The sequence below is a fragment of the Lacerta agilis genome, chromosome 9 (genome assembly GCF_009819535.1).
Source record: "Lacerta agilis isolate rLacAgi1 chromosome 9, rLacAgi1.pri, whole genome shotgun sequence".
Classification (NCBI taxonomy): Eukaryota; Metazoa; Chordata; class Lepidosauria; order Squamata; family Lacertidae; genus Lacerta; species Lacerta agilis.
This window is the reverse complement of record NC_046320.1, coordinates 50,315,074-50,339,317: the sequence shown is the minus strand read 5'-3', so window position 1 is coordinate 50,339,317 and position 24,244 is coordinate 50,315,074.

The window sequence follows — 24,244 nt, the reverse complement described above, 5'->3', positions numbered from 1 at the left end:
CTGAATCAAGCAAGTGGTGGAACTAGATGGCCAGAAGACCCCCTACAACTCTGATTCTTCTTATATTTTAGGACATTAAAAGAGTGAGATTAAACCTTGTGGTTTAAATTCCACTATTGAAAACTAGCAACTTAATCCAAAATTATTTTTATTGTATAAGAGAGTAGCTCTTTGGCTGATAATCTGCTGCTACCAGTAAGAAGAATTTAGTGTGTGAGTGAACTTACAATAAGCAATGCAAGCAAATGAGATTAGTCCTTGCATCATTGCTCATAAATGGTCCCCATAAAAGCAACTGAGTACCTGCCCTTTCCCGTGTTTGAGATGCAGTAACAGATGTGGAGAAGCACTATGTTCTGAATGCTGCTGTGTCCAATTTGGAGCGGACATCCAAAGTATGTGGCTGAGAACTGGCCTCTGGAAAGTGTTGGCTGATGATCTGTTGGAGTGTACATTACAACCATGGGGGACAGGAATTCGTTTTCTTGATCACAGACAGTAACTGTTTAAATGCTCAGATCTGATTTTTCTTTTCTTTTCCTGCCATTCCACCCTGCTAGCATGGTATACATGGCTCACTCCACCACCACCCACCCACACCATGCTCTGAGGCAGTTTTTGAACCTGGTTCTTCCCAGTTTTATTCCAACACTCTCTAATCAAGACAGCACGCTAGTTCTTTCTTCTCACTGTCTCATTCACAGCAGCAGATACCCCCAAGTTTCACAGGGGTTTCACACTAAAGCCCCATCTGTGCTATGCATTTAAAGCAATTTCATAGCGCTTTATGCAGTCATGGCTTCCTCAAAATAATCCTGGGAACTGTGGTTTGTTAAGGGTGCTGAAAGTTGTTAGGAGACCCCTATTCCCCTCACTGTGGGAGGCAGTGGAAGAGAGGAGTGCCTGGCATGCTCTGGTCCACAGGGTCACGAAGAGTCAGACACGACTAAACGACTAAACAACAACAACATTCCCCTCACAGAGCTATAATTCTCAGAGTGGTTTAATGATCAATCTCTGTGAGGGGAATAAGGGTCTCCTAACAACTCTTAGCACCCTTAGCAAATTTCAGCCTTCAGGACCAACCCAATATGTTTTGCTGCCTAAGGCAGAAGACAAAATGGCACCATCACCAGTCCAGGGACAGTAGTTGAAAAACATTGACACTGGCTATAAGACCACTGTGTAGCATGCTAATTTAGCATGCTGTCTTCCAGTAGAGGGGACCAGCTGGTGTGAGCAAGGCTGCCACTCGTGTGCATATGCTACCTGAGGAAACTGCCCCCCTCTGCCTAATAATAGAGCAGGCCCTGCAAGCAAGTGCCCTTATACATACAATGACCAACCCCACCTCAATTTCCCACTGACCTCCTTTGACATTAATATGGCTGTTTCACCTGTGCAATGGAAACAGATTTTTGTAGCATACCAGACTTCTTTCCTAGCTGGTTCTGTCTTGTTTATCCACTCAAGCTGCAAACACCACAATTCACCATAAGCCTGGCAAAAGTGGATGTATGGACAAGGAAAGATAGAAATAAAATAGAAGTAGAAAGTGGCAAGTTATAGTCATATTGGTGTTTTTTGGGGGAGGGTTCAGCCTGTTAAAGGCCCATTGTTAAGGAGAAACATAAGGGGGAAAAGAATCATGTTTGGTGACAACAGCAGCAAGTGCCTATTGCAAGCATCATTTTTTAAGTATTATTTGTTGTTTGGAGCCAGAAGACAGATCTCAGGACTTACAACAAAGCTCTTCTAACAAAATGTTTGCTGACCTCCTCAAAGCACTGGAGCTTTTCTGAGCAAAGAATATAGCAATTGACTTGAGTATACCATTTGTGTGTGGAGGAAGGAATGCCAACTTCTTATGAGCAGCAAGAAATGCTCATCTTTTGCAATACTCAGTGGCAGATTTATGGTCTACAGGGCCACATGTCTGCCCCTTTTGGGGGCCCTATTCATTCACCTAAATCAACATAACTATGTCAGAAAATAGGATGCAGTGAAATGCAACAGTCAATAACATTGGTTATCTTTTTTACTATTGTATTATTAAACAGTGCTTTTGTTTGTGTGTGCATAGAGAGAGGTAAAAAGAAAATGCTTCTCTTCATCTGAAATTAACTTTATTTAAGGACTAAAATGAATGCAAATTCAAAGCTTATTATTAAATATTCATAATGTTCATAAAATGCATATGTTTCCCCCCAACATTTCTTTTGTGCAAAATTGTTGATTAATTTGATACAATTTAGAACTTCAGTGTAGAGCTTTCAGTCACTAAAATTTCTGAGCTCATTAAATGCTTTTGAGATACAGTAGAGTGCAAGTAATTCTTGACTCTTTTAAGGTTGTTGAACAGTCAGTCATTCACCAGTTGCATTTGATATGGGTAATATTTTGTTGAAATTAAGAATTTGGGAACGTGTCACTCAAACCACCAATAACGTGCTTACAAAGTGTGGTGGGGGACTTCAATGATATAAAGTCCTCACAGCTGGCAAAATGCAGTACATTTCCAGTAACTTTTGGATGTCATCACCACCCTTCATCTCGTTAACATTTTTTTAAAGCACCTGGAATAAGACCAAAATTGATTAGGTATAATCGTTACTTTTTCCAGTTGTGCAACTGATTCATCACAATTTGTGTTAACAGTCTCCACAATTAAATTTTGTTTCCCTCCTGAAACAGTTTCATATAACACCTTCAGTTTCATCAGTGGGGTATTCTGAACAGATGCACACCACATTGCAACATTTTGTTCCATATTCCACTTGTCCTTATTTACCAAGAGTGAATTCCCCTCCCTGAAACCCTGGAGAGCTGTGGCCAACTAGTACAGTATAAGCTAGGTAGAGCAGTGGTCTGATAAGGCACCTTCTTGTGTAACTTTGTTTCAGGTATGACTCACTGCAGTTTTTCAAAGAGTTTTTCAAGTTGCACTCCCCTTACTCAGATCCCTGGAAATTAAGGGTGGCATTAAATGCCAGTCTTACTCAGAGTAGACCCATCGAAGTAAATCAACATGATGATTTTAGGTTCATTAATGTTAATGGGTGTACATCGAGCCGGTCTTAGCTGAATACAACCCTACATCTTTGAGTTGGGTGAGGGACAGAGATGTATCAACTCTGCTACACCAGCACAATACAGGACAAGACAAAACAGATACACTGTATAGTAGGCAGACAGAAGACTGTCCAGCAATGTGTAATGGAAATGTTTTGTGCCCAGGCAGTGAGCCTTGGTGTGCGCACATAAGAATGTAACAAGTACACATGTGTGTCCCTATTTTTCATCTGTGAAATATTAAGTGGTATGGGAGTTGGAGATGGTTTGGGTTAAGAATGCACATGTTCTACATATGGATCCATGTGATCTTTTTCAGCTTCACATTTCTTGCATTCTTTTAGTGATGGGGATCTACACCATGAAGCCAGGCTGTGGGAGAAGGCTTGATCCTTACTACAGAATATGAATTCAACAAGTGATATATATATATTTTAAGAATACAAAAACAAAGAATTCAGTGACCCAGCACCCGCTTTGTAGGCAGAAGGTACCAGGTTCAATTCCCAGTATCTCCAGGTAGGACCAGCAGAGGCTGATTTAGGGCAGCTTGAGTGGTGAGGTCCCTCACACCTGTCACACAGCCGAAAAGGATGCCACCCCAAAGCCTGGTAAGCTCTTGCCTGGCTTCAGAAAGGAGACATGGGGATCCTAGAGTTTTCCTGGCTCCTTCTCACAGCTGGGCAAGTGCTTACCAGGCTTTGGAAAGGAGGTAGGAGGGCTCCAGGACCCCGACAGAACCTTGCACCTCCTTCCCAAAGCCCTGCTTAAGCTGGTGCCATGAGGGTTGGCGGGAGCATTTCAAATGTTGGACTGGGCAGTATTTTAACAAGGTCAGAGTCTGGGGCTAGGAAAGAGCTTTGGCTGAAAATATGGAGATCTGCTACCAATCAGCAGAGAAAATACTGAATAGATGAACCAATGGTCTGACTCAGTATCAGCTTACTGTGTTCTTATAATGGGAAGAAGCCAAATGATTGTGCCATTTCTTATGTGACCTGGGAACTAACATTATTGAAATATCAATTTCATGATATGCACCTTCCTACAATTAGAATATATTGATGTTGTAAATTGTACATTTTATGTCAAGTCATGATCCTCAAATCTGTTGGACCACTCCAATGATCACGTTAACAGGAATCTCTAGTGTGTTATAGCAATGTATAACCAATCAGAGCAAATATTTTAGCAAAGTGTTACTTCTAAGTGGAAATAACTCCCACAGTCAATTAAATACACCCTACGTCTGGGATACTGAGATTCATTTAAGCAACACAATAATTTTACATTGTCTTCCCCTGCCTCTCCAGATGAATAAGCTTCACATATTTGTTCATAAAAATACTTTAAAAGAGACCACAAATATGCTAAAAATGGTAATATGATAAATACAAATGTACTCTTACTAAGCAATTTTTAAAATCACGAATGAATTCATGTCAGATCTGCCACAGTCTAGCAATTTTAATTAGTAACACCAACATAAACAACATTTTGTAGCACTATCAAAGTATTCTTTTTGGCAATGACATTTTGCTTGTAATCCTATTAAGAACCTCAGTTCACGCGAACATGTATCAACATTAGACAGTTGAGCAACAGCAGAGTAGACATCTAGATATGGAGTCTTTCTTTATGTGTAATGTTCCATTTCTGGATTTTTTTGCTGTTGTGTTCTAAATCCCTCTACTTGTAGTTAGAATCGTCTTTCTAAAGCTTTTACTTAAATAATTGTTTTATTCCCAACACCTCAAAGCAGCCTTCTCCAATGATTATGCTGGCTTTGGCCGGTGGGAGTTTTAGCATTAGCAGGCACCAGAGGCAGGGTGACATTGCTCACCTTTCTTCCCAATTCTGAGTGTCGCTGCTGGGTCCTGAGATGGGGAGGGACGAGGCACAGGAAGCTCAATGTGGTGCAGGCACAGTGGCATAGCCAATCTGATGTTCCTACCTGGCATTAAGCTCCCTTCACCTCACATCTCACAACACCACTCTACTGTGGAGCCCCACCAACTGCTACTTAATTGTAGTCCAAAACATCTTGAGGGTACTAACAAGATTGCAGAAGGCTGCCCCAAAACATACCCCGCTCTCCCATTTGTTTGTTGTTTGCTAACACATTCTACTTGGCAAATTTAGGCAAATTTTCACAGTCATTTCCCCTCTCCCACCAATGGAGAAACGTGTCTCTCTCACTAGCATCAGATTGTTGGGTAGAGATCCATGCAGATCAGGGATGGGGGACCCATCAGTTCCACTTGGCATGGTCAACAGCCAGGAATGAGGAAAGTTACAGCCTATCAACCTCTGGAGGACCAAAGTTTAGACATCCTTGAAGCAGAGAAAGGTCTTGTGCTTATGCTGAAGACACATCTCTCTACCCTGGTCTTTGACACTTGAGAGAGAGATTTTAGGACCCACTCTAGCTGTGGTTTTAATTTGGTTTGAAATGTTTTTAGTGTTGTATTTTACATTGTTGTGACCTGCCCTGGCACCCTATGCTGAATGGTGGGTAATATTAATAAGAGATTGATAATTTTGGCATCCCTAAAGTCTGCTGGGATCTCTTCTCTTTACCAGATTTTTTCAATGAGCTTGTGAAGTTGTTGTGTAAGTTCAATTCTGCCCACTTTGAAGATTTGGGCAGGTATCCCATCAGGTCTATTGTTTTTCATATGGTTAATGTTGTTGTTGTTCAGTCGTTCAGTCGTGTCCGACTCTTCGTGACCCCATGGACCAGAGCACGCCAGGCACGCCTATCCTTCACTGCCTCTCGCAGTTTGGCCAAACTCATGTTAGTAGCTTCGAGAACACTGTCCAACCATCTCATCCTCTGTCGTCCCCTTCTCCTTGTGCCCCCCATCTTTCCCAACATCAGGGTCTTTTCTAGGGAGTCTTCTCTTCTCATGAGGTGGCCAAAGTACTGGAGCCTCAACTTCAGGATCTGTCCTTCTAGTGAGCATTCAGGGCTGATTTCTTTGAGAATGGAAAGGTTTGATCTTCTTGCAGTCCATGGGACTCTCAAGAGTCTCCTCCAGCACCATAATTCATAAGCATCAATTCTTCGGCGATCAGCCTTCTTTGGTTAATATGGTTAATAGCTGTACACAACTCTCCCAGATTTGGAGATACTGCAAGCTCATCTCTAACTTGTTTTTGCAGAATTTGTGAAATCCAGCATCGCCTGAGCTCTGCGAATGCAGCTCTCTCCCGATTGAAGTGCAGAGTGTTTGATTTACAGGAAAACCAAAATGCTTGTTTACTACCAACCTTATTATATCTGAAGAAGTGTGCATGCACACAAAAGCTCATACCAAGAACAAACTTAGTTGGTCTGTAAGGTGCTACTGGAAAGAATTTTCTATTTTATTATATGCTTGTGAAACATGGACCACTTATAAATGCCATCTCCAACTCCTTGAAAGATTCCACCAATGGTGTCTCCGAAAAGTTTTACACATCACTTGGGAAGACAGGCGAACTAATAACAGTTTACTGGAAGAAGCAATGATTCTTCAACATCAACTTCGTTGGACTGGTCATGGTGTGCGGATGCCTGATGATCGTCTTCCAAAGCAACTACTCTATTCTGAACTTAGAAATGGAAAGCGTAATGCTGGTGGTCAACAAAAGAGGTTTAAAGACAGTCTCAAGGAAAATCTAAAAAAAGTAGTATAAGCACTGACAACTGGGAAACACTGGCGTGCGAGCACTCCAGTTGGAGAACAGCCTTTATTAAAGGTGTGATGGGCTTTGAAGACACTCAAACTCAGGATGCAAGCGAGAAATGAGCTAAGAGGAAGGCACACTTGACAAATCCACACTGTGATCACCTCCCGCCCGGAAAACAATGTCCCCACTGTGGAAGAACGTGTGGATCCAGAATTGGCTTCCACAGTTACTTACGGACTCATTGTTAAAACCGTGTTTATGGAAGATAATCTTACTCGGCTACGAGTAACCACCAAAGAAGAAGAAGAAGAATATTAATATTAATAAGGCTGCAATGTTCCAAAATCTGTTTTGCTGGGTGTGTGACGGCATGGCTATTAGGGTTCAGATCCCATAAATAATGTGGTGTGATGTGTATAAAGGTTGAGCGTGTCTGGGCTAAGCTGTCTCCATAGTAAAGTAGTGTCCATACTTACCATGCTGAATCCAGTTTTGATTGCTTGTGTGTTAAGTTGTGCTCATGATAAAGCTGTATCTATGCCCAACCATGTCCATTTTGTTGTATGAATGAAATGGGGTACATATATGTACAAGCTTTTAATGTGTGATGTTCTGCTGTGTTTTTGTATATTCTGTTGGAAGCTGCCCAGAGTGACTGGGTCAACCCAGTCAGATGGGCGGGGATACAAAAAACAAATTATTATTATTATTATTATTATTATTATTATTATTATTATTATTATTATTATTATTATTATTGAGCAAACCCAATAGCTTATATGCGCATCTCCAGCGCAATGCAGCTGTTTCAACGGTCATTTGCCTTAATCCATAGATCAAGCCAAGCAGCTTATTTGCGTGTATAAATGAAGGGCAGTGTATTGGAGACATGTCTTGTATTTGTGGTTTTCTTCTTCAGTGCTTCTTGCAGAAACCTTGATTAAATCCATACTTAGATAACTTGTGCCCCTGTTAATAGGCAGCTTGAATCAGAAGATTGGGGCTGCATTGCCAAATGTAATTCAGTTGCTTTTAAGCAAAATAAAAAACACTCAACATATAGCATATGGTGAAATTGATATAAATGTATGATATTCTTTCATCAAAACCAGTGTAAGCCAATGGTATTCGCTTTTTGGCCAGAGGCCCAAATTCAGCCCAGGGGCACTGCTGGAGGCTGTATTAGTCATAGTTGTCATCTTGGCTTCTGATTTCCACCCACACAACTCCAGTATTTGAACTATGAGCATTTCAGATGGAGTAATAAAAAGAAACAGCAAAGCTTTACAAAGAAATGTGAAGGTAGAGAATCTGGTGCTGTCAATTCAGCCCAGCTTTCATAGAAAATGCTTGTTATTTTTTTGAGAAAGCTAGTGAAACTCAGGGCACCAAAGCTTTCCTTGGCCAAAGTGTTTTATAAGCAACAGCAGATTACACCCTTGCGGGTGATGGTTAGCACTTTAGGGCTGAAATCCCCACCACACTCATTTGGGAAACAATCCCCATAGAGCTCAATGGAACTAACTTCTGAGTGGATATGTATAGACTTGAATTGGTGGAAAACCTAAACCCTATAAGCCAACATCCAATCACCTATTAAAGGCAGGTTGGCCTATAAAGATTAGGATCCAGACCCAAAGAACTGTCCAGGGCCCCACTCTGCAGAATGAGCAGGAGGGGCCTCAAGCACAGCATGGCTGACTCATCACTTTTAAAGTTAGTGAAGTGATGCACATTATTGTCAAAAGGGGGGAAGTTACCTACCTGCACCGCTGTGTACAATTAGTCTCATGCTCTCAAGTGGGTTTAAGGCTTCTGTTTCTCAAACAGCAGCCCTACACACCATTCTAGGAGTTGGCATTAACCTACAATTAGGGAAGGACCATAGTTCAGCAAGAGAGCATCTGTTTCAATGCAGAAGCAGGGCCAGCCTGCCCACTCGACCCATCTTGCTGTCCCCACCACTGTTGGAGAAGCAGTGGAGGTAGCTTCTGTCAAGATCTTGCAAGATCTCACCAAACTCTCTCCGAAATCTTGCAAGATCTTACCAGACCCTGTTAGTTTGAAACAAAGTCCAACAGACACAAAAAATAAAGTAAACGCTGATTGCTGTATGGCAGGCTTAGCCCCACACCCAAGATCTGTGAATTCCCCCCAATGCAAATGCACCCAGTGACTGCAGGCAAAGGAGTCTGACCTTGGAGTCAGAAGCATGGTGCCTTGGAGGGATATGATCCTCACCAGCAGCCCTTTCCTGTTTTTAAATCCAGTGCTGAATCCCTAACACTGGTTATACCAATTTTGGATAATGAGGCCACCCACAAGCAGCCGAAGACTGGCCGCCACACAATAATCCTCCATGACGGAGTAAGCTGCGTAAGTGCATTGACCGAATGAGAAGACCACAGGGATGGTTTAAAGTCCTCCATTTTGCTCTGCGCATAAGCCCCTGTGCTGTGCCATTAAACGTGGCAAATTCCCCTGCTCACATAGTATAGCTTTCCCCTCTTTATCATAAGTGCTGCCATATTTGTGCTTCTGGGGTTGCAACTCCTGTTACAGGATTTCAAAGCCCCATTGTGTAGAACAATAGATTAATTAGAGCTCGTGTTTACATCTCCTGCATGCAGCTTTTCTCCACTTGATGGGCTGGGACTCAAGGAAGGAATCTCAAAGGGCTATGGGTATGGAGCAAGGCGATATGCCATTTTCCTGCTGGATCATGCCAATTTGTGTGCATTTGGTTTGGCCCACCATAGACTGATCCCTTGAGTTCTGTGACTATCTGGGGATTCCCCCCCCCAGTAATATGTTACCTCCTCTTCCCCCCACCCTTTAACTTCAAAATAGTTTGCAGTCATACCAGCAGTGATACGGCTAACCTTAAACTCATAAATTGCTAATGTTAGACTGGTTCAATATGCAGCTTTTTGATATCCCTTACATGCTAAAAAGTACTCAGGCCTGTTGACAAAGCAAAGAAATGGTGTCAAAAATAATTTTAAAACCTTTTGACCTGCAAGGTTTAAGAGAATTAGGCACAGATTCTTTGCTTTAAGCCTCTTGGTGACAAGAAATATGGTCCTCTGCCAGCCGGTTTGACTGACAGGAGCGTTTGTAGTTTCAGCTGCTTCTCCATTGCACCCCTTGTATATTCCGAGCAAGTAAATATAGAAGACTATTTGTCACCTGGGCTGTTGGATTATGCATAAGTGAGACAATGCGGTTAAGATTCTAAGGCACAAATGAAAAAAACACACACAAACTTTACATAACTCATAAAGTAGTGCTTAATACTCGTAATGAAGTCTCCTCATTTTAATCAAGGAAACTGTCAGGCTTCCAAATAAGGACAATGAGCCATGTTTCATTTTAGAAAGTGGCTTGCTACAAACCTGCGTCCAGGGGTTCTTGACAGCCATGATAAGATATATTGGGAAATTGATTAGTTTAAGCAACTTGTTAGAGCCAGCTGCTTTTATTTGTAAAAGTCACAAATTCACTCATTTTAGAATCTCTCTCTCTCTCTCTCTCTCACGGTGTAGAAGTGCAAGCAAGGAGGTGAAGATCCCACACAGGAAGCATACACTTATTTCAGCTTGCCAGATTTGGATTCGGTGTCCCCCATGCACAGACATTTAGTCACGCGGAAGCCTAGCTGAAATCGATGTGACACATCTCCACGAGCTTGTCCCTTTGATTTTAACAAAACTTTTGGTCTAACTTTACGGTGCAGAGCCAATTACATCCAAGCATCTTTAGCTGAACTCCATAACTGATTTCCTTGAGAACAGTTGCATTTAATGCTAGCAGGCCTCTCCTTGAGTTAGCCTGTTAGTTTATGGATGCTGTCATCAACCATTTTTTGAAAACCTTTCCCATAGAAAAAAAGCGCAGTGCAACCCACTGTGCCAATGCAACACTGAACAGCATGACGCGCCATGGGTGGAGGAGAGGAAGACACAATTCTTTGGCTTGACTCATAGCCATAAAAACAATTTCCTGATGTGACAATAGACTTGGAATTATTATTTTTTAAATGCTTTATTGGTTTTAAAAACAAAACAAAACAAATACACAACGAAACAATACGCAACGATCAACAAAAGTCAATCCAAAATTAACACTAAGTACAAACAAAGAAAAATATTGAGTTCACCCGTCACAAAATCCAACATGACTTCCAGTTTCCCCATTGTGATTCCTAAGTTACATTACAACTGCACACTTAACTTTATCTCTCCTAGGTTATTTGGTTGTGTTAATTCTGTAAAGTTCTCTTATTTCATGCAGAAATCAATAGACTTGGAATTAATCACGTGTACCAGTTTCCCATGTAAAAATATGTGGCCAAGAGAGATACGCCTACAACCATTCTAGTGACAAAATCCATCCTATTTCCAATGATTAGTTTTTTGCAGGGAAAAGAATATTGGGTTACTGTTGCACAGAGCTGTAGTAACTCCTCCCCAGTTCTTCTAATGATTGTGCTGAGATGCCTGAGCTAATTGATAGCTCATCATCCACTTCTCTGTTTTCACCACATTCCGTGAAAGAGCTTTGCTGAGCTGAGACTCTTTCATCTAGGGATGTCCTTCAAAATTCACACTTCTATGAATTCTGCAATGTAATTTTCCAACCCAAAAGAGGTGAACCCCCAAAATGCATGCATTAGGGGAAAGAGCACACATATATTTGTATATCATGGAAATAACATACAAAAATTGTTTTAGGGGAAATTGTTTGCGAATGTGGTTGCATCAAGCAAAGTTGCATAATGATCTATCAAGATAAAGATGTACACAATTTTTGTGCACTTTTAATAAAGTCCCCATGATGCAGAAAGGGGACAAACTGGAATGAAGATCAGAAAACTGAGAAATGGAGAAACTGAAAATGAGAAATGGAGAAACTGAAACTGTCCACACCTATTTTTTTGCATTTCTGCGATATTAACATAGGGGGAATCTGCTGGGATGAGCAACTTAGGATGCAGGGCACGTCCCACTCAGCCAGCATTAGATCCGTAACTCTGGCTCAGCTGAAGATACGCCAACATAACTTGCTCAGCCCTATTCAGCTGGGTCTCAGCTGGCTGAGCTGAGAGGTGTTCCAGGGGCATGGTGGAGATGGGGCCAGAAAGGAGGGACATAGGCTGCTTCATAAATTCATTCAGCTTGGTCATGTGACCTGGCAACTAAGCACAGAACACTATTTTATAGGCTTGGTTTCCCTCTGCCATGCTTAAGCAAAACAGACCACTGCCAAAGGCAGATTTAGGGGAGGCAAGCACGACCGGTTTGGTCACACTGGGTGCAGACCCTCAGGGGTGTGTCACAGGGCACCGCTGAAATTTGAAACCTCTAAGTCTGCCACTGGGGTACTGAATGGAGTTTGGAACTGATGTAATTGTAGGCCAGCTCAACTCACACCAACTTGCTTTACATCTTGTGAATAGGATTGAAGATGAGTGAAGTCTTGTATTTTGGAAAATAGCATTTAAAAATATGCTCTTTCAGGGGAACTTGCTTGCAAAAATGGTTGCATCAGGCAATGTTGCAAAAGGATGCAATGGGGACATTTCAGGATGACGTTAAGAACTCCCTTATTGCCTTGATGATGCACAGCCAAATGTAGATAAGTTGTGATAAAACAATAGAATTGCTTCAAGATTTCCTGTAAGTGGTTTGCTCTACATTTTCAATTTCAGAACTTTCTATGGGAATAATTTTACACTGTTATTGATTCTTAAGATATTGAGAAGAGAGTTTGCTGTGGAAAGTGTATTACCACCTCTCAAAACATCTAGTAAAATTGGCATTTTCAGCATGCGGCTCTTATCTTTATTTGCTGATAGAGAAGGAATCCAGATTTTTCTCAGCTTTAAAGTAAAATGATATGGTTAAGTTCACATTACTCAGCCTTTAATAAAAGCAGTGTATGAGCATAAGGCACCACAGCAAAGCAAACTGGTTTAATGTGCTTCATAAAATCAGCTTCCATTTTCAGGCTCTGTCTGCATCTTAATTAGTCTTGCATTTACTTTTAAGAATATAGTACTCAGTGAATCTGTATGAATTCCTCTGTTCAAGCTTTCACTGATAAAGTGATAAAACTTTCACTGAAGAAATATATACTATTTGTTTCCTGGAGATAATGCAGAATGAATGGTACAATTTCTTTATTGTTTGTAGTAGTGCTCTTGCCTGTATTTGCAAAAAAGCTTCAGTATTGCTTCATGAGTATTATTATTATTAGTAGTAGGTGTAGCAGTAATAATAACAAAGTGTTGTTCCCTGCATACATCATTCCAAGCATTTAAATATTGAATTGGCGGACAGAGCACATGGTAAGTTGTATATAGTGCTTTTTTTCTGGAAAAATAGGTGCCGGTACTCACCATGAAGTTGTTACAGTAAGTGCCACACTTTTTAACCAAAAAAAGGAGGTTCTGGTACTGCGTACCCTTGAGTACCCCCTGGAAAAAAAAGCACAGAAAAGAAAGGCAAAGTTACCACATATTTGACACCGCACTTAACAAGTATTTTAAATTGTTACAGCAGCTTCATCCATATGCCACTATTTTAGCACAGGAGGCAAGACTGGAATGCTACATTGTTGAATTACTATCCTGTTAGTTTATGCATCTCCCATCCTGTTCCGTGAAATGCTAGAAGTTATTTGCAAACATGAGTTAGAAGTCAGAGGTTACATTTATGGCATTCTTTTTTGATACCTATACCTATAACTTGAGAATATGAAGGGTTTGCTGAATGCTCAGACACGGGAAAACATCCACAGAATGTAGCTATAATAAGATAGCACCAGACAGAAGGAAGCAGTCCAAGAACAGCCGTAACCATTTGCCCAGTATCCTGTCTCTGACAATAGCCAGATCCGATTGCTTTTAACAGCCCAAGACACTCCATTATGTCCTTACATAACTAGATCCACCAGCTATGGAGAAAAAGGGTCCATAGCTCAGTGATGGAGGCCATATTTTGGCTGGGGTTGTGTGTCTGTTATATAAAAATGAAATTTTAGTGTCATGATGGGGAAGGAACCTGGATAACCACGACCAGCCAGAATAGACAGCACTGAACTAAACAGACCGTTGGTCAGATCCAGTCAGTTTGGGGCAACTTTATATGCACCAAATTGGGAAGTGGTGGGGAGTATGTCACCCTCCAGATGTTACTAGACTACAACTCCCTGTCATCTGTGACCTTGGTTATGTTGGCTGGGGCTGATGGGACTGGAGTTCAGCAATATTTGAGGGATTATATGTTGCCCCTGATTTGGAGAATTAAAGTCAATTTAGTCAATGAGTCAAGACACCTTGATCATCACTCTTGCTAGGATACTGTTTCTGTTGGTCTGAACTATACTCTTTGCCTTTTTGACTTTCAGTAGCAGAGATCAATTTCTCTGGGATGTCTGCAAGCCTTCCAAAGAACTGACGGGTGCCATGTACATCAAGTTTCCAACCTCCGGTCGCTACCTAGTCCCTTAAAATTTCTGGAGCTGACATAAGCTCAACAGTTCATGCTGAGACACAAATCCTTGATGGGATTCTGACAGCCCTCTTCCTTTCCTACTGACAGATATTAAAATATGATATAAAGCTGACAGGCAAAAAGGGTGCCAGTGGCAACTGCTTTTTATAGCACCCCATAATAACTGGTCTGTGGAGAAGTGTTGATGTCAGCTTCTGAAACAACACTGTCACGTGCTTCCCCAGGAAAATATGACCCATTGTATGCACAAATGCGTATTATGTACGACAAATAAATAAAGGTCAAACCCACCCTTTAAATATGCAAGGCACTTCATAAATGTCATTGTAAGTATTGTTAATTTTGTCTGGCAGCTGGGTGGATATTGCTTACATGGAAAGAAACTGAGGCAGGAAACGTGGGCTTCAGATGAGGTTACTCATGCTTCTTAGGCTGTGTACACACTGTACATTTGACCCACAGGATTTCCCCTAAAGAATCCTGGGAACTGTAGTTTACCCCCTCACATCACTACAATTCCCAGCACCCTAAACAAACTGCAATTCCCAGGATTCTTTGAAGGGTGCCACGCATTTTAAGCATATGGTGTGTACACAGCCATGGTAAGTCAGTCTATAATATCAAGGGATAACAAATAGGGAATACTGCGAACTGCTCCCCTTCTCTATTGCACTGTTTGCAGATGGCAAAAATGGGGATGGCATAAAACCACAGAGGAGACAGTTAGGCCACCTCACTTACTTCCTGGAAACCCAGAGCTAGAGCATCTACAATGGAGGGTTGCCCAACCACTGCTTCAAGACGCATTCAGTAATTTAATCAGCACCACTTCAGGAAAGGAAACATAAATTAAAGACCAGTCAATTCGGGCTCCTAAATCCAGAGGGTAATTCAGAAGGGGAGAATTTCAGAAGTATCTCTACAAGCAACACTTTGGGGAATGACAAGAGTGAGGCCAAGTTACTCAATGCCTCCATAAACCACAGAACACTCTCGTCCAACATTTTAGGAGGGTATTATGCACAGTTGTGCACACCTGTTATCCCGAAACTGTGCACATTTGTCAGAAATGTATGCTGCAAGCCAATGAGATTCAAAGAATGCAAATCAGCGGGGAGCGGGAAGCATGACCTTTAGTTTGGAGGGAATAAACAGGAGGTGATGGGTGAAGAAGGAAGTGTGGGATGTGGAATTTCTTTCTATGCTCAAAAGCTTGAAGAGCTCTAGAAACCAAACAAACAGATTCAGGTAGAATCTGGTTAGCACAAAGAAGTGGAAGAGGATATAACAAGGAGATGTCTATTCTTTTATGTGTTTCCACCCCAACCCCCTTTTGCACATACGTTTATTTCTGCAGGAATGGTTTAAGGTGTCCAAATACCTTGGTTCACATAGTCATGAATAAGACCATGAGATTGGGGGATCCTTGGTTCAGATCTGGCTGCAGCTAAAGTCACCAAGCAGTGGATTATTATTTCAGCCAGAGGTTTGTGACTACTTTGCAAAGTTCTTGTAAAGATGACTGAAAAAAATGTAAGTGATGCATGTAGAACTAAAAGTGTCCCCACCCCAGGCACTTGTGGGCAGGCCTTTTTTTAAAAAACAAACAAACAAACACAATTGTGTATCTTCCAATATGAAATCCCCTCCACCTTCCAGCAATGCCTTTCTGCATTCTGCAGTTCAGTCTCTATGCAGAGGGGACCCAAATCTGACATCAGAATGGACAATAATGGAAAACCAGTGGGGGACATTTCAGCCTCCCTGAACTCTCTATGTGTACTGATGTTAAGGGTGGCTGTACTTGAACAGAGGAGCTTCAGATGAAATTCCAATGAGAAACTGCTGAGTTGTTACAGGTTAGCAGGCAATTCAGTTCTGCCCCTGTGGCCTGCATTGACATTAGCTCACCAATGCCAGGATGTTTGTGTTATCACCAGTGCTGGGCTGCCTTGTTAATTTGCTGCTGTCAGTATTTTGCTTTTAGTCATTGCCATGGTCTATCCTTTCCTTGTTTATTCACCTCCTGATCTCAATCCTCTATACTTCCCCCTAACATTATGCATGTATGCCTGCCAATTTAGGATTACACTTCATGCATCTGATGAAGTGGACGGTTGTTCACAGAAGCTTATACCACAATAAATTTGTTAGCCTGTAAGGTGCCCCAAGATTCTTCATTATGTTCCACTGCCCCCCACCACCCTGGTTGGTGCACAGGATAATACCAGAAAAATTCTTACAGGAAGGGAAGGGGAAACATCTTACAACCAAGGCGAGGGGGAAAGAGGGGGAGATGCTATTAATGTCTCCTGCATCAGTACATGTTGACCCTGAATTGTGTCAATACAACATTGTGCATTAATGTGCCCTGATGCAAACATTACAGAACAAATGTCAGGACATCAATCCATTATTTCTGTGGCTTTTTCTGATGGCAATTGACTGTGAAGTGGCTCTCCAGCTATTAAAGGTTGAGTGCCACTAATCTTGAGGACCCGTTGATTGTGACAAAATTATCATACTGTTGAATTGATAAATACAACTTTTGGAAAGGAGGAACTGAAACTGAATTCCAAAAGAATAATTGTCAGCCTGTTGTTGCAAAAACAAGCGGCACATGAAACTTTAAAGACTCACATATTTTGTGGGCTTCATGGCCAAATCCACACTCACTGGATTCTGTACAGCTGCATTTTGTGTTTTGATTTCTTGTGAAATCCAACAGAGGAATTAACCTGTGGACGATGCAGAGAAAAGGTTTCATAAGAATGGTAAAATGATAATTATTTTAATGTGGATAAGAATGATCTGGAAAGAGCCAGCTGTGTGAGAGGCAGGAAAGGGAAGATCTTCCAGAGTAGGAGGCTGGGAGAAGAAACGTAAGTTCCTGGGTGACCATCGGGAAGATCCACTTCTTTCTATGTGAGACAAGGGTTAAGATCTACCTGTGAGAGAGGACACTCTTCTTTCTTATTATTTTTCTGTTTTTGCTTAGGTTAGTTATTTTTAATTGCATTGTATTATGAAAAGCCTTAATTTTTATTTTTTTCTAAAAGGAAAGAGCCAGCTTAAAGCATATGAATTTAGCTCCCTGGTGCCAGAAGCTCTCACCAAACTTCACAGGTTACACTTGCCCTTGTTTGAGATTAGGCTATTTCCCTGACTCTGTATGACATTTGGCCACAATAGCAGAGCTTATTTGAATTGACCCATAGAGTGTCCAGCAGGGGTGGTGAACTTTCTGCCTAGGAGCTGAATATGGTCCTTCAAGAATTCTACTGACACCACACCTCCTCTCCCCAGTTCACATCCCTCACTGGCCCTGTTCTGCATTCTCCTCAAGAGCTGTTGCCTAACTGGAATATGTCTTTGAGGTGTGCAGGTGTGTATGTACATACAAACCTTTGGATTTTGTGTGCATGGAATATAATCTGTTGCTCTGCTTGTATTTTCCTCTGGCCCTTTCATTTTGTGCCCCTGGCCATAACCAGCAGCAACATGCAGCTGGTAGAAAGTTGCCTGGAGGACAAGTGGTCCTCAGGCTGGAAAAGGACTGCCAGCCTGATCTACGACACAGACACCAGCTGAGCTGTATTATTCGTTTCCATATGTTACCTACTTTGTGGAACATTTCCCTAACTTAAAATCTTGTACCAAAGCATGATTAATTTCCAAGGAGATGAATATTTATATATCACATTAAGACATAAGATGAAGAGTTGCAATATGAGGCACAGTATCTCATTGGGAACGTTCAAATACTTACACTGCAGCAGAGATCCAATTGGTTGGAGTCATCTTCTATAAAAAAGTGGCTTTCCAAATTTTTGGACTACAACTCCCATCAGCCTCATCCAGCATTGTCAATGGTCAAGGATGATGGGAAATGTAGTCCACAACACTTGGAGAGCCACAGGTTCCCCAGCCCTGTTCTACAGCTTATTTAGAATAGAGGTTAATATTATCCTGTTTTTTGTACTGTGCAGCTCAATCCTTTGTCTATATCAGGGGTCAGCAAACTTTTTCAGCAGGGGGCCAGTCCACTGTCCCTCAGATCTTGTGGGGGGCGGACTATATTTTTTTGGGGGGGGGGAAATGAACGAATTCCTATGCCCCACAAATAACCCAGAGATGCATTTTAAATAAAAGCACACATTCTACTCATGTAAAAACACACTGATTCCCGGACTGTCTGCGGGCCGGATTTAGAAGGCAGTTGGGCCACATCTGGCCCCCAGGCCTTAGTTTGGGGACCCCTGATCTATATACACAGAAGTAAGTACTGATGAGTTCAACAGGATTTGAACCATGTTAATGGGCATGTGATTGTAGCTTTTGCTGATCACACTCTGCCCTGAAATTAGAATTTGACATAAAACTATTAGGATATGTTTTAATGCCTCCCTCCCAATGCCTATATGTTGGCATGGTTCTAACTAACAACAGGTCTAATTTATTTCTAATTTTATTCTGGTGAGCTGACAGTGTGTGTTTGTTTGTATTGCCAGTTGGTAGGTGTCACAAAAATGTGATTGATTGAACAGTAAATCCCTAAAGGCTTCCCTTTGAAAGGTTCCCAAGTCTAGCGAGAGTGGAGACTCATGGCCACATTTTTGCTTATTGTACAGGTTATCTGTGCTGCATTTTATACAGAGATGAAAACAGGACACACATTCTGACCTTTGAGCAACAGAGGGGAAAACAAAGCTTGGGCTGACTCTCAGAATGGTATTGGAGCCAATGCACAAAGCTTTTGAGAAGTCTGGTATAAATGGGAGGCTGCTGAGATGATGGGTATGAAAGGAGGCAGCCCGCTTTTGTTATAGTCTGCATTTATAGTCAAATGATTTCTGGAAAGAATGGTTCCAGTTTCTGGAGTATGTTTACTTTAAAAGCAGATATGTTCAAGGCCTGCTAAACTTCATATAGCTCAATTTACTTCTCACACAGCACTGAACTATCACTTGGATGGCTTTAAAAGAGGATTAGAAAAAAAATCATGGAAGACAAGGCTATCAAGGGCTACAAGCTATGCTCTACTTACACTGCCAGAGGCAACTAATCCAGAATGCGGCAGCTAGACTGGTGACTGGGAGTGGCTGCTGAGACCATATAACACCGGTCGTGAAAGACCTACACTGGCTCCCAGTACGTTTCCAAGCACAATTCAAAGTGTTGGTCCTTTAAAGCCCTAAATGGCCTTGGCCCAGTATACCTGAAGGAGTGTCTCCACCCCCATCGTTCTGCCCGGACACTGAGGTCCAGCGCCGAAGGCCTTCTGGCGGTTCCCTCACTGTGAGAAGTGAGGTTACAGGGAACCAGGCAGAGGGCCTTCTCGGTAGTAGCGCCCGCACTGTGGAACGCCCTCCCATCAGATGTCAAGGAAATAAACAACTATCTGACTTTTAGAAGACATCTGAAGGCAGCCCTGTTTAGGGAAACTTTTAATGTTAGAAGTTTTATTCTGTTTTTAATGTTCTGTTGAAAGCCGCCCAGAGTGGCTGGGGTAGAAATAATGAATTATTATTATTATTATTATTATTAATTATTATTAGTAGTAAGACTCTGAATACCAGTTGCTTAGAACTGCAGAAGAACAGAGTGTTGGTGCACTCATGTCCAGCCTGCAGGCTTCCCACAGGCATCTGGTCAGCCATTGGAGGACTGAATGGGCCATTTGCCTGACCCAGGAGGGACATTTTAGATCCCTGTGTTCTCAGTTCCCAGAAGTTTGATTTCTGGGACTACTGTGCAAAGGGTTGAGTTGACTTTGGAGGCTTGTACATTGTTGCTAAGAGTAGATTCACAGAGTTTTTATAACCATATGGATGTATAAAGCTGCCTTGTACTTAGTCATACCATTGGTGCATTTCACACAGTGTTGTCTGCTCTGACTCTACAGTGTAGAGTTTTTGACAAAGGTCTCTTCTCTCACCTAGCATCTGACCAATTGACTGGAGATGCCATGGATAGAACTTAGGACATTCTGCAGGCAAAACATGCCCTCTGTCAATGAGATAGTATCCCATCCTCAGTTGTTCAGCATCACCATTGTGGAAATGTCCGACGTAGGCTTGGGTCCTGGGCCACCACTCAGCCAGTCATTCGAAAATCTTTGTAGTCCTATGTTGGTGTCAGGGATTTGCCTTCTCCTCACGAGGAGAGCCCGGGGGGAGGTCCTACTCATGAGGAGAGCCCAAGCAGGAGTACTCCTCATGGGGAGAGCGGGAAGGTGATCCTGCTAGTGGGGAGGATCAGGGTAGGGAACCTCCTCGAGAGGAGGTCTTGCTCAGGTACAGGGAGCCCCAGCCACTACTGTCATCTGACTCCTCTCAAAGCCCATCGCCAGAGCTCTCTCCCGTGGAAGAGGAGGAGGAGCCGAGAGTCAGGGATGCTGGGCAGAGACCCAGCAATGCCAGCCAGAGGCAATCAGAGGGGGAGTTGCAGCTTCCGGCGCCAGCACAGGATTGGGGGGTCAGGGGATTACTCATAAGTCATAGTCTGGGAATACTCGTAAGTGACAGGTGAGCTAATTACCTCTTAAATATGCACATCTTGAGCCGCATGATGGCAGCTTGACATGCTAATGAAACAATTGACTCCTTGCATAAGTCCAATACTTCGGCCTCATTCAACGTTATGACTGCCATGAGATGGGCACTAGAATTATTCCATGTGGTGATGGTAGCTCCATGGCAGGGGCTGTAACCTTGGAAAGTTGCTCAAAATGTGAATCATCTCAGTCACCTGAGGTTCTCTATGCCAGCTGAGCACAAGCTCTGGCAACTGCTAGCACTGGCATGGGACCTCTTTGCATGATTGTAGTAAATAGCTCCCAAGCCCTTCTATGGCTTCTGCATGGGGCTGTCATAATCCAGAAGCATTAGCAGGAGTCCACACATATTACCTTGGCTTAGTAGCCAGACATAGTTTCTACTAGCTAGAGGGGAGTGGTTTTCTCACTTTCTAAACCACAAAGGCAAAGCGTACCCCTTTTGTACCTGCTGCCTGTTTTGTGTGTGTGTGTGTGTGTGTTGGGAGGTCTTTAGGAGAAAAACACTAAAGTGTTTAAGTGTAGAAGTTCATCCCTCCTTATCCTTGATACTGGTGATGCGTCCTGATGCCATTTGGAAAGATGCACTCTCTGCCTCTCTAGGACCACATTCACAACAAAGATTTATGGGAGCTGTAGTTTGTGAAGGGTGCTGAGAGATTTTAGGAGACCCCCTCCACATCCTCCGTAGAGTTACAGTTCTCAGAATGTCTCAGGGAAAGGGATTGATCCTGAAACCACTCTGAAAATTGTTGCTCTGTGACAGCCAGAAGGGTATCCTAACATCTCTCAGCGGTATCATAGCAATTTAAACGTAAGCTGTGAATGTGGCCTAGATTGTAAATAGTTTATCTAACAATTTGTTACTTCTGCAGTGGAATGCACTGGAGCCCTTAGCATTTGTTGAATTGGTTCAGAGCACTTTCCTCTGCCAACAGATGATTGCGGGTTCACAATTGGCTGCCCAGATGTGATGTGATCTTTCAAAAAGCCTCCTTGCCAAGAACATTAAAAGCAGGATCTTGAGACAAATTGGTCACTCCGTATTCAGATAATTACATATTTCAAATGTACGTATTTCAGAGAAAGCATGTATTATGCTGGAACATTATGTGAGAAGGGGGTGGGTGGGAATGAATGATTTAAAGCCTTTCCAGGCAATTAAAAAACAAGCAAACCAGGTTTTATCTGTAACAGTATTTTTATGGAATCTCTGAACCAGAGCAGTAGTTTGATGTCCTATCCAAATACAATGAGAGAGGTAAATTTGGACAACCTTGCTATGGTGAATGGACCTAGTTGTGTGTACTGTAGCAAAAGGAAAGGGGATTACACAGCCTACAAATGAATGAATGACATAAAAACTGGGGGGGGGGGGGGGTGAACCCACCAAAGCAAAAGGTTAATAAAATGAGAGGACTTTTGATGGAAAATGCTTAGTTTTCTGAATGGTTTGAACAAACAAGAAGTTTCATAAACCTAGCAAACAGCATTACAAAAACCCATGAAGCAAAAGACATGAAAATGCCCACCAGACAAAATATGGGTGCAATGCTATTTACAGTGAAGGATGGTCTATTAGGGCAAAGAGGGCACTTCCTCATAGCCAGTGCAGGGGCTGGCACTCCCTGTCAGCTTCTTCCACCAGAGTCTCAGATTTGCCTTTGTAGAACTCAGCAGGTAGGATGGTGGTTACAAAACTAGAACTGGGCCACATTGACACATTCATACCAAACAGGTATGGAGCAGTATCTACATTATCTAAATAACAAAACAAAACAAAACAAAACAAAACAAAACAAAACAAAACATTTCCAGCTATCCAGGTGGCCTAGAAGTACCTTAATTATTTCAGAGAGAACATAGAAGCTCTTTCTAACAGCCACATCTGTGTGAGAGTTATTTCCACGATTTGCTCCCATATGTAGGAATATACATGAATAGCAGCCAGACCACATGATACATCAATATATGATTGCATCTTTTTCTTTCTTTCTTTCTTTCTTTCTTTCTTTCTTTCTTTCTTTCTTTCTTTCTTTCTTTCTTTCTTACCACATTGCACACCTTTTTTTGCCAAATTTTGTCATGAAAATTAGGGTGCACATTAGATTCGATGGCTCATTACATTCCAGTAAATATGGTATGCCCACCCTATTTTCTGAGGAATGCTGCAGGGCAGACATTCGCGCTAGATTGCGAGAGCAATTGAGGGGGGACAATGTCACGTGATGTTTTGTGCATGACATCAGGACAGTGGGAGGAGCCGAGGGCAGAGCTGAACACAGCAGCCGTGCAGCCTAATGGCCGGCGGCTCCTCCCCCCCCTCCTCTTGGTGGTACCATTTGTGGAAGGCTGCTTTGACCCTCATTCTGCTCAACGGCATGAGGAGGACGAGAAGGAACTGGCCACTGCTTAATCCCATTCTTCTGTCATATGTCTTATTGCTACTATTTAGCCCCCTTCCCCCCTAGCTTCACTGCAGCTGGGCCTGCAAGGCATCTGCCTGATGTCATTAAGCCCTAAGTTCCAAGGTGTAGGTGCTGCTAGTACAATAGCGCCAGTTCCACAGATCTAAATGGTCATGGGGTAATGCAATCCCACAAGTAAACTGGTCCTAAGCTGTTAAGGGTTTTATATACTAAAAGCAACACCTTGAACTAGACCCAGTAACTATTCGGCAGCCAACGCAAATTTCGGAGCAAAGGTGTTACATGTTGACAGCTCAGTTGGTACAGCTTGAGACTGTTAATCTCAGGGTTGTGGGTTCAAGCCCCACATTGGGCAAAAGATTGTTGCATTGCAAGGAGATGGACTAGATGAGCCTTGCAGTCCCTTCCAGCTCTACAATTCTACGATTCTGTGACAGGGTCTCACCCCCGTCAGCAATCGTGCTGCAGTATTCTGCACTAACTGCTCTTTCTGAATACAGCACATTAATTCATTTGCAATTAGATCATTTAAAATGTATTTTAAAGGTCACCACAGACCCAGTGCCTCCTCAAAACTCTGCAAACCTCATTTCAGCTACCAACTCCCTTGGAAACTCTGGACAGCCCACTTCATATTAGTTCCAGTTCTCTCTCCCCCTTCTGTCTTACTCACTTTACCAAGATGTTGAAGGATTATCTATCTATCTAATCTATCACCTATCATCTATCTATCATATTTACATCCCACCAAAGAGCTCAAAGTGGCATATATGGTTCTCTTCCTCCATAAGAACCCTATAGGTTAGGCTGAGAGACTGTGGCTGGCCTAAGGTCACACTAAATGTGTATGAGGAACCTAAAAATAAGTGATTTATCTATGACTGCTACTTTTATTAAGTCTGTCGCATTAAACAAATTGAAAAGCCATAATAAGCATTGCAAAGAACTGCAGAGTGTGGATCCATATTTGTAGGAATTTTGCTTCCCCTCTAATG